This window comes from Frieseomelitta varia, unplaced genomic scaffold (genome assembly GCF_011392965.1).
Source record: "Frieseomelitta varia isolate USP_RPSP 00005682 unplaced genomic scaffold, Fvar_1.2 scaffold_370, whole genome shotgun sequence".
NCBI lineage: Eukaryota > Metazoa > Arthropoda > Insecta > Hymenoptera > Apidae > Frieseomelitta > Frieseomelitta varia.
Window position 1 is genome coordinate 489,853 of NW_025110113.1, and position 8,922 is coordinate 498,774.

At 41.1% G+C, this 8,922-nt stretch overlaps 1 protein-coding gene across 9 annotated transcripts in view; it reads right to left on the minus strand.

Moving 5' to 3' along the window:
* The window catches only part of LOC122530976 (SH3 and multiple ankyrin repeat domains protein 3), an 80,274-nt gene extending 74,109 nt beyond the window's left edge, over window positions 1–6,165 (minus strand). For all 9 annotated transcript variants that reach the window (XM_043658436.1, XM_043658442.1, XM_043658443.1 and 6 more), the window contains exon 1: window positions 6,026–6,165. The gene's annotated coding sequence lies outside the window, so the exon portion shown is untranslated. The remainder of the gene's footprint in view (window positions 1–6,025) is intronic.
* Window positions 6,166–8,922: the final 2,757 nt, after the last annotated feature.

The following is an 8,922-nucleotide window of genomic DNA, read 5'->3' on the forward strand; positions in this document are numbered from 1 at the left end:
GGATCTATTACCGCTAATGCTTCTTATTCTTATTGCTCTTTTATTTTTGTACGATTCTGTGCTCACATTTTAGGCCACTGACACGTAAAACCAGAAAGCAAAGAGAGCACAAGCGTTATGGCAAACACAGTGAACCCTACTTGAAAAAAGTCACAAAGCTACATCACGTGAAAATAGTAATAAAATGATTGTTGAAGTGCAAACAAATAAGATGTACAAACTAAGAGCTTTTTCTTGTTCGACGAACACTGACAGGAGAAGAAATCATAATAATCATAACAAGATGGGTTCCTTCATCTTCTCTACCTGCAGACAACTAGCAAAAGTATTTACTTCGATACCTCAGGTTGGAACTGATAACCGTTACCGAGAATGTTATTTGATAACCGTTACTAAGAAGACATTATACACCGCCATCTTGTGGAAGAAAATTAAATCATTTAACAAAATATCATTGAAAGTTACACAGGTAACTACAGAAGATTAACCTCCTAGTTATGGTGCCGCTTTTAAAAGTGTGTGCATCTACATTTCGTCGCTAGAACGACGACGATTATATTCGTCAAACGCAGAGTATGTACAGTTGCTGCGAGATTGAATTAAATTACAAAGAAATAACACTAGTTCTTTTTTTTTTTAAATCAATAATTTTATCGTTCAATTTCATTAGTATTATTTACACAATTTAAACATATAAGAAGATCTACATATATACGCCACCTTGTGGAAAAAAATTCAATTATTAATACGTGACTTGAAAGTTACAAAGAAGATTGAATTTGTACGTTCGTGCTGGAGATGACTTGAAAAGAACATTTTTCAAGGGGACACGAAGTGAAAAAAGTACCTGAAATTGCAACTTTTTAATTTGAAAAACAAACAGATGCTCAGACACCTTTAGATACATGTATATACGCAGTATATATATATCCGGAACGACGACGCTGGCTAGATTGCAATTACCGGCAACAATAAAACGTCACGCTGCCGTTAGAAACGGCCAACGGCGAATTCTCATTGTCCCGGACGTTTTGTCTCTCCTCTCTCTTTTCTCACCCCCGTTGCATCGATCGCGCTGCGTGTAAAATCATTTCCCCAGAATTACGGAAACAATGAAGTAACTGATAACGCGACCGAAATGATTGTCCTGGCAACTATCTGTCGTGTAAATTTACAAGTGTAATTGAAGGTGTAATTGAAGAAATTCACGAAACTCGGGTTCAGAAATTTCGTACATCTCTGCGTTTCAATTCTTTTCATTAAAAAGCCGGATATATACGGCATCTATTGACGTACTGGAGTAATCACATGTTAACTTCTTGCGCTGGAACGACGCATGTCGAGAATTTTTTTTTTTTTTTTTGCCCCAAACTTACAATATTTTCTCAGTTCTCAGTACATTTATATAAGTGAAACAAAATAGGCAAAAACAAATAATAAATTTATCGCTTCTCAATAATTTCTATCCAATGATATCGTACCGACCAGTTCAAAAAGAAAGCGACGAATTGTTGCGTACGGTTCGGGTCACTCGTTATGGTCCGCAATTATTTGCCAGCGCAAGTCAACCACATTTTTCGTTCCAAAGTTGTAATATTTCCTCAGTTTTAAACATATTTACGTAAAACGAATAATAAATTTATCACTTCCAAATAGTTTCTGTCCAGCGATATCGTACCGACGATAATTCGAAAGAAAAAGAAAGCGACGAATTATTGTGTACGGTTCGGTCGCTCGTTATGGTCCGCAATCAGTTGCCAGCGCTAGAAACCTAACCTAAACCTAATCAAGCACAGATTTTCTTTCTTTATTAATTGCTTGAAAGATATTGAATCAATACTGATTTCTGTTCAGACTGAAACATATTTGCCAGTGATCTACTTATTTTGATTATTATCATTTGAATTATGACGATTTATACGCAGAATATTTTGACACGCATTGAAGGCTGATTATAAATACACTTTAGACATCGAGACGAGCTTTTCGTATTTTTCTCTATTCGACGGTGGAATATTTAGGCGACAAGAAATTACTCTATTGTAAAAAAAAAAAAAAAAAATCTTTCTTAATCTGGTACAGGCCACAACTGTTAATCACTTCGAAATTTAGGCTAAAGGTTAGGTTTTAGGTTAGATTTTTGTTTGAAATCAGTCGTCAGTCGTATCCAAGCTTCCTCTTTCTTCAATTAAAAGAAACTAACCTAAACCACGCAAATAAATTGAACCTAACCTACAAATAAATGAACCACGCAAATAAATTAAACCTAACCTGACCTAAATCATCAATAAACAGTCTTTACAAATCAGCGCGATCGCTGACCAGGGTAAAGTTGCAGTCAAATTAGACTTTTGTTTCAAAAATTTGATGTTCGTTTGTAAGAAAAAAAAAACCATTCCAGACGGTTCCGTGGAAACTACGGATTCGTTCGATCGATCTGTACACTTTTGGCGTAGAGTTCTCTGTTTAGCGGCAGAGCTGATCCGCCAATCCGGCCCGAAAGACGAGCAAACGATCCCGTTGACATCGCATATAGAAAGTGAGACTCGGTGGCACAGTTTCGCGAGTAGGTAACCGCGGACGAAATTTAATTTCACAGCCAGGGGATGACGGGTCAATTCGAGGGTTCGCGCGATCCCCACGAACCTATTTGCCCGTAAAAATCGTTCCGACGAAACACACGGGACGAGGCCCGATCCCCCTTCCCCTGTCCGAGTCGTTTCAATCAAGCAATTACCAACGAAATGCGTTCCCGCGTTCATCGCGTTCGATCAGCGAACGGCTATCAAAATGATTTCGCTGATGAAAAGCGGGCCGGCCGGCTTCCGGCCGAGCGGGGAGAAATAAAACTAACGAGAGACGCGGTGGAGAGAGAGGTACAGTTCCCCTGCGGTGATAGTCGAGACCACGACGAGGCGTTGTAACACGCATAGAACGTGGGCGTGACAACGTCGAAGCAAAAAACGAAGCACGACGACGTGACAAGGCGGTGGAGAAAGAACAACACGCGGCGTCCTACCCCTGGGTGCTGAAGAACTGTCTTCTTCGAGGGCGCGCGTCGACCCTCCTCGGGGAATTCAGGTCCCTGTTCCCGCCTGTTTCCTCGACATTTCCAACAGTTTCGCGAAAAAACAAACCTCCGTGGCTACGAGCTCTCGAGAAACGAACAAATTTTTTCTTCGTCTGCTTCGCTCGAGTTTGTTTTCTATCACGAAATCAGAATTATTATTTCGGTGCGTTATTGACGTGTAAAATAAAAAGATTTAAATTTGAAAACACTAAATTTCAATGGGGAGTAATAAAAATGTCACTTGGTGATATGTGTACTTGATATTGCCAATAAAACCGCTATGTGTTTCATGAAAGAGATTTGTTCTCTTTGGTGTATCGGATTATTCCCCGTGTCACTTTTTATTAATTGTATTGTAATTTTTCAGTTTCTCATAATGATAATTTTTTCAACAGTGAATTGTTAATTTCTCATCAAGAGGATATAAGTTTAATTGAAGTTTTATCGAGATTGTACAAGTTATTTTTTATAAAGACGCAATCCCTCCTCGTTTCGATTCATTTCTTTTCGTAAAATTTTTAATAGGAGCATTTCTGCGCTGCGCTCGACGTGTGTACTCGTCGTTGCTTGATTTTCAAAACTAAATTCCGCGGTTAAAAAACACTGGGTCAGTATATCGCAAAAATAAAAAAAAAAAATAAAAAAAAAGGACAAAAGAGACACCACAAAAGATGAGAAATGTCGGTTTGTCCGACCAATGAAGCCATTTTCGGCTATAAGCGAAACGTAAGATGCACGAAAGCTACGTGACCGAATTATGGTGAGGTACGTGAGAGGTGGAGAATGGCGGTAAACAGTCGAGTTGGACTTTCGTGGTTCGAAAGGTTACAAGGCAGGCAAGGTCGAAGATCGAAGGTCGGACAGGCATCGATCAAACAACGTCCATTCTTGAAATTGAAAGAAAAAAAACCACCGTTCTAACGATCTAACAATCGGGATGTTCGAGCAACGAACAAGTTTCAGTCTATTGTCCGTTCGCGAGCAAGCCGATGCTGCATAACATTCTCTTCCCTGTTTTAACCCCTTGCGCTGGCAGCTGGTTCGCGGACCATAACGAGTGACCGAACCGTATACAATAAATCGCCGCTTTCTTTTTCTTTTGAACTCGCCGGTGCGATATCACTAGATAGAAATTATAAAGAAGTAATAAATTAATTGTTTATTACAGAGTAATAACTAATTTATTATTATTTATTCTATTATATATAATTCTATTATATATTCTATTATATATAATAAATATATGTAAATTAGATATTACTAATTTATTTATACCTATATTTATTACCTAAGCCCAAAAGGATAACCCGTTGCGCTGGTAACTGGTTCGCGGACCATAACGAGTGACCGAACAGTAATACGTCGCTTTCTTTTTCTTTTGAACTCGTCGGTGTGATATCACTGGATAGAAATTGTTAAGATGTAATAATAAATTAATTCTTTATTACAGTAATATCTAATTTATTATTATTAAATTGTAATATTATTATATTATTATATTATTTAAATAAATATTATATTTTATTATGTATAATAAATATATATAAATCAGGTATTACTAATTTATACCGATATTTATTATCTAACCCCAAAAAGTTAACCCCTTGCGCTGGTTCGCGGACCATAACGAGCGACCGAACTGTATACTAATAATTCGTCGCTTTCCTTTTCTTTTGAACTCGTCGGTGTGACATCACTGGGTAGAAATTGTTAAGATGTAATAAATTAATTCTTTATTACAGTAATATCTAATTTATTATTATTTATTATATTAAATTAATATTATTATACTATTATATTATTTATTTTATTATATATAATAAATATATATAAATCAGGTACTACTAATTTATTCAGGTATACCTATATTTATTACCTAACTACAAAGAGTTTAACCCCTTTGCGCTGGCAACTGGTTCGCGGACCATAACGAGTGACCGAATCGTACACAATAATTCGTCGCTTTCTTCGACGATATCGCTGGATTATTAAGAAATTATTAACAAGTAATAAACTCATCATTTGTTTTGCCTGGGTTTACATTCAATTATAGCTTAAAGCTGAGGAAATGTTGCAATTTTGAGACAAAGAATTCTCGAATTCACGTTCGTGTCATTCACGTCATTCCAGCGCGATAATAGAAATATCCGGAGCTCACGTTACCGGACACGTCACGCGCAGGGGCATTAATCCGCGAGCCGAACGTGCAATTAGATCTCATAAAGGTATCGGTGCCACAAGAGGCCTGGCCCACATTCCGCGGAAAGGAGCTAACGAACGGGTGCGGGTGGTAACCTTGGCGAGGTTCGATCGCTCGACGTTCGACGTTCGACGTTCGACGTTCCGCCGCCTCGGTCTTCGCCGAGGAATGCGAGTGTCGCGTTGATCCTTACTGGGGTATACTGTTCGATTGCAAAGGGGAACAACACACGCCAGGCCTCTCTCGCCACTCGTTGCCAACTTTCCCAGAGGGAGAGACGCACGTGCGGTATTCTTCCCCCCCTCCACTTCCCTACTTGCGACAATGATCTCGGCGAGAGGCGAAAATAGCGGAAATTCTTCGGTGCGGGGAATTCCGTGGATAACGTCGGGACAATAGCGCGACAATAGCCACGCGATAGCGAGGTGGAATCTCGGGTGTTATGGCGTTAGCGGGAACCTAACTATAGCGACAGATCTCGTAAGCGCGAAAAGGCTGGAAACCCGGGTCGAAGGGTGGAGAGGAGAGGGTTGGAAACGAGCGACGAGCAGATAGCAAAGAGGGAGGAGAGAGCGACCAACGAGAGAAAGAAAGAAAGAGAAAGAGAGACAGAGAAACAAGAGATGAAAGCAACGAAAGAAAATAGGGATCTCGATGAAGGAGAAGGAGCGGCATCTGGATGGATGGAGAGCACGTGCGCCACGGTGAACGCGAACGCGAACGCGAAACACGGTCTGCTGCTTGCCGACACTTACCCCACGTTCAACGACCCCTGGGCAGCAAAGAGCGCGAACAACGACGAGGAACAACGAGGAGGTGTTGCGTGGGTGCTCCGGCCGGCGGGTTATCGCACCACCGTTTCACCACCAGCGCCGGCCATTGCCGTGAACGAGACCGGAAGCTACCGGCCGCTCGGCCATCCCTCCGAGTGGTGGTGGTGGTGGTGATGGTGGTGGTGGTCGCCGTGTCCTCTCACCGTCTTCTCCCGACGATCGTCGTACGCGCCTGCTGAAACGCGGCTGTTACTCGCTGCTGGAGTACTCGCCTGCAGCTGCGAGATGCACTGGCAACAGCAGCAGCAACAGCAAGATGGCGGCCGGCCGATGACGGTGGCGATGCTGCGCTGGCGATTGAATCACGTAGGAGGGTGGCGACGGTGAGGACGTGGTAGCAGCGACGGATGACGACGCGACGACGACGACGACGAGGACGACGACGACCACGACGACGACGACGACGACGCTGGTACGTGCCCGTGGGATTGTTGTTGTCGTTGTTGTCGTTGTTGTTGTTGTTGCTGTTGCTGTTGGTTCGCGGCGAGACGAGCGAGGTTCCCGCTGGCGAAATGCGCATCGGCGGCGCGAAAGGGAGGACCACCGGCAGTAGCACCGAGATCCAGCCAGCGTGGAGTGCATCGCGCGACTGTCTTGGCCGCGGGCGGGGACGGGGGTGGCCGCGTATTCCGGCGAGCCAGGTGGCGCCAGCGGAGGCCAGCCGGTTTTCTGGATGTTCCAGGGGTAGTTGGGAACGCTGGTGGTGGATGTTCGTCGCTTGGCAACCACGAGAGATCGACCGAGTGTGCCAACCGCCCCTCGCCCTCCAGCGCCGCCTCTCGTTCGTCGCGCTACCGCTGCTCTAGCTAGAGAGCCAACTCACACACATACTCTCTCTCTCTCTCTCTCTCTCTCTCTCTTTCTCTCCTCGAGTTGCAGTTTTCTTCTACTTTCTCTCTTTCGCCCCTGTACGGCCACTACCCTCGCAGATGGAAACGATATACCACCTCTCCCCCCCCCCCCCTATTCCTCTCGCGAAACTATCAGATTTTCCACCAGCGTCTTCGATCACAACGATACCTTCGCCTGCCTCCTGTGCGATTAGCAACGACTCGTTGCTCGTTTAGCGGAAACCGTAAACTGTCTTCTCCTTCTGCCCTCCCCTCGCCGCGAGGAGATCGAGGGAATCTCTTCCTCTTTCGCGACTCTCTAAACAGAACCACCAGACGCAAGAGCGTTGTGAATTCGATGGAAATTTTCCATCTGTGAAATTGTGAATTTTTTTCTCCGACGATTTGCGTTGCGTTACACCCGCCTCCAAAGCCCTCGCCTTCGATGTTTTTTGCGTCAAGACCTTCGTCGAAAACCGATTAGTGGAGAGAAAGAGAGAGAGAGAGAGAGAGAGGGACCGTTGATAGATGAGAAGAGCAAGATTTATGAGTGGGAGAACAACGGGCTGCCCGGCTAATGAATGATGATCGCCGATTCGAAAAGAACGGACGCGATGCCATGTTCGTGGCTGCCACCTCCTACTCCACCGCCGTGGTTCGCATCGTCGGCCGCAACGTTTTTTCACTCGCGTTCCCCAGCAATCTCCGCAGATACTTTTGCCGCGTTTCCAACGTCTGCGACTCCTGCAAGGAATCGCCTCGACTCCTTCGCCCTTAATCTAATTAACTCGCAGTTAACCGGAAGATGATCCTCGAGAATGATTACGAGGGCCCGGTTCTTCTTAGTTCTTTCGAGCTCGCTGCGTTCCTCTCTTTCGAAATCCTCGCTCGTGGAATTATTATAAATTATTATATATTATATTGTATTTATTATTATATAATTATATATAATTATTATTATATTATAATTATTTATAATTTTATTAATTATATATTAATTATTATTATATAATATTATATTTATTATTATATAATTATATATATTATTATATATAATTATTATATAATTATTATATTATATTTATTATTTTATAATTACCATAAATTATTACATATTATATTATTATTTATTATTATATAATTACCATGAATTATTATAAATTATATTATTATTTATTAATTCATAATTATCATAAATTATTATGTAATAGTAAATAATAATATTATATTATATTATTATTTATTACCATATAATTATAATCATAAATTATTATGTAAAATATAATAAAAAATCAACATATACTCGAGAAACTCGAAATTTCAATAGGAAGTAATACAAATGTCACTTGGTGGTAGGTCTCCTTTGTATTACCTAATAAAACTGCTATTTATTTTATAAAAAAAATACAAGGACAAAATAGTTTCCTTTAAATTAATTTAATTTAATTTTGTAGAGTATAACTTTCTAACATGTTTAGCGCGGAGCTGATTTTGCTGCGCTATCCGTTCAGGCGGCGATCACTCGATCACCACGATTGTTGGATTTATAGACTAGATATCGCTGTGACGACACTGTTTCACTTTTTGTTTAGGAATGGCGCAGCCAATGCGAAAGTATACAAATTATAGACTAAACGTGAGATTGGAAGTACAAATTAGAAGGCTATCAAAAGACAATCAGTTCTATAAAGACACGAAATATTAGAATTTTGCATTACGCGCAAAGCCAGACCTTATTTTTGTTAAGAACGTTTCGATAAACTCCATTTAAAATTGCAAAATTACCAAAGAAAATTATTTTTACTTCGATCTTGACTATCAAAAGACAATCAGTTCTATAAAGACACGAAATACTAGAATTCTGCATTACGTGCAAAGCCAGACCTTATTTTTGTTTAGAACGTTTCAATAAACTCCATTTAAAATTGCAAAATCACCAAAGAAAATTATTTTTACTTCGATCTTGACTATCAAAAGACAATCAGTTCT